Source organism: Oculina patagonica, unplaced genomic scaffold (genome assembly GCF_052425735.1).
Source record: "Oculina patagonica isolate OP01 unplaced genomic scaffold, crgOcupat unplaced409, whole genome shotgun sequence".
NCBI lineage: Eukaryota > Metazoa > Cnidaria > Anthozoa > Scleractinia > Oculinidae > Oculina > Oculina patagonica.
In genome coordinates this window covers 6,816-9,623 of record NW_027558265.1, presented here as the reverse complement: position 1 = coordinate 9,623, position 2,808 = coordinate 6,816, and the positions used below count along the sequence as shown (strand labels likewise).

Genomic DNA, 2,808 nt, shown 5'->3' with positions numbered 1-2,808 from the left:
TCTGATCCTAAACTTAACTTGAAACGGCTTAACCCTAATCCCTTGGGGTTAGTGTTAAGTTTTTGCTTGTTGTTTTTTTTTTTTTTTTTGCGTTAGGGCTAGGCTTTTGCGTTAGGGCTAAGTCTGTAACCCTAATCTGAAACTCTAACCCCGACCCTACGGCCTTGGGGTTACCTTTTGCGTTAGGGCTAGGACTGTAACCCTAAAAATTTAGCTGACTTCATCGTCTTGAGAAACAAAAGGTTTCCTTTGTTTATCGTTTGTAAAAGAAAAGTCAAAATTAAATACAGGGCAGTGTTGAGCACACGTGAACGAGCTTGCGTGCGAAATTTGGAGTTGTTTGTGAGAATTTTCAATTTGGCCAAAACACAAAGTGCGTTTCTTGCGCTTATGCCTTCAATTAGTTAAATGTTGTTAGATCTTTTTACCCCCATGTGCTTTTGCGTTCACAGTTTTGTAAACTTTAAGTACAACCAATAGGATGTTTTATTTTATGTTTGTCTTCTTTGCACACACTAACATTTAACTTAGAGCTTGGCAAGGCGACTTGAAAACTTGCAAAACCCCCACAACTCCAATTTGCACCTCACAAGCAAATGCAACTCGAAACTCGTAACTGGCAACTCCAACTCACTGCTCCTCAACTTGCATTCTTCCCACACCCCTAATTTTTTACATCCTGACAATATTATTTGTTTGTTTTCTACTGATTTTTCTAATTTTGCTTCTATTGTTCTTTATTTTTTGCATGGATTTCCTTTCTCTTTGTGTCATACAAAGATGGTAAGTGTCTTCAAACTAAAAAATCAATGTTTTATTTTGATTATTTTGTAATAGATAATTATCTTAGTTTATCATCAAGCAAATGATCAAAATAAACTTTTAGTTGCTGCTGTTAATTTGGACAATTTTTTATATGTCATTAAATAAAACCCTTGGAGGAGAATTTTAGGAAAACTTTTTAAAACATTAAAACATTAAAATGTTTTAATCAACATTATAAAAGAACCATGCAGTAATTATGTATTAACCAGACTGAACTTGATTTCAGTGTCAAGCTTGTGGTAAACTTGATAACCTGGAGGGATGTATGACAGGCTTCCACGTGTCTGCTGATCCAATGGACAAGAAAGGTTCAAGATTCTCACAACCAGCAAACAATGCTTCTCTTACCTGAATGGCCATATTGTTATTTTACTTCACTTAAATTTAACATGTTACATGTAACCGTTGCTTTAAAGTAATACTTTGAAGTCCCTGTTCTAAGTCATGTCCTTACACAACTTCGTAAGGGTTGGGCTTATAACTGGGAGAGTTCTTATCTGGAGGGTGGGGGGGGGGGGGGGGGCGCTTTTAAGTATTACAACTACATGTAGGGATAGAAAATATACACTGTTAGAACATGTCCACTTGCCCAGGCAAATTATAGCATATTTGGGTGTGCAGCTGGGGGTAACTCGCATAGTTAGCAAGTACTGTCAGAATTAAGTTTTATTCCCCAAAATGGTATGGAAATAAGCGAGAAGAATGATTTAGAGAATGTGATGACGGATATATTGAAAAAAACTCAATTTGAATATAAATGTTTTGATCAAAACTTCACTTTTCAAATGTACAGTGTTCTGTGGACGTACAAGGAGGGGGGAGGGGGTGGGGGGTTAAACCAGAATGCCGTTTTTTAAAAGAAAGTGTGGCCTATAACCAGGGGCTAATAAGCAGGGTAGGCTTATCACAGGGTTTTCTCTGTACTAAGAGTACAAAGTGTTAATATCATGGAAACTATGAACAGCTTAGCTTTAACCAGTTATCCAGTTATTTATAATTATTATTTTTATGCTACCAAGTAGAACAATTAATTTACTTTCCAGCTACATTTATCCTATTTCTTATGTTTTGTTTCATTAGTAATGTTACGAATGTGACTTACTAGTTGAGTTGATAAATTTAATTTGATTTTGCTTTTAGAGGTAACTTATTGCTAAATTTTGTAATACAATTTATGCAAGATAAGAAGGGAATATTCTGCTTTTTACATTGATTTAATATGTAACTTTGTCAATTTACAAGACTTGGTTTTAATAAGTTATTTTAACACAAGCAGCCTTAGTCGATGCTTTTATATTATGTTTATTTGTATTATTTGTTTCGTCTTTTGAGTGGTACTTGTGGAAACTAGCTCAAAGCCAAGTGTGTGACCACTTAACCATGTACTGTATTCCATTTAAGCTTTGCTCTGCAAGTGAGAATAACGATCTTTTCAAAATCACTCCCTAAAGGTGGATTTCCACTGACGCGTAATTTTTTTTAACGTGCGTTTACGTGCATGAATAAATTTAGAGACAATGTATGAAGACTTGCGTAACGTGCACACATCAGCTGATTCAAACGCCCCTGGCTTGGCTCAGAGTCTACACCCTTTCGCCCCACTTTTTTAATAATAAGGATTTAGAGTGATTTCAAAACTTTGTTTATTTTTGCTCGCAGAGAAAAGCTAAAGGCGAAATGCAATATAAGAGTGATAAACCAATAAAAATTGGATGATTTCGGATTGTTTTATTTATTTTTAGTAATGGGACAAAGTAATAAAATGCATCTAATGCAGCATAACCTAACGGCTGGCTATTGGCAAACTCACAATGTGATTGGCTACGTGGCCGTCTATTATCGATCGATTAACCCTCGGACGTACAAGGGGGGGGGGGGGTGGATGCCACCCCCCACGTAAGGTTTTTTCCAAATTTTGAAAAAAGCATTTAACCTACAATGCTGAAACTTTCCGTAGCTGTTCATTTATCCTTTGCGGAAATT

General features: G+C 35.9%; 1 long non-coding RNA gene across 1 annotated transcript; it reads left to right on the top strand.

Annotated features, from left to right (window-relative positions):
* Positions 1-404: 404 nt before the first annotated feature.
* LOC144640686 (uncharacterized) lies at positions 405-2,546 on the top strand. The gene is made up of 2 exons (XR_013568429.1): positions 405-783; positions 1,052-2,546. It is a non-coding gene; the product is annotated as an uncharacterized LOC144640686 (long non-coding RNA).
* The last annotated feature ends 262 nt before the right edge of the window (positions 2,547-2,808 follow it).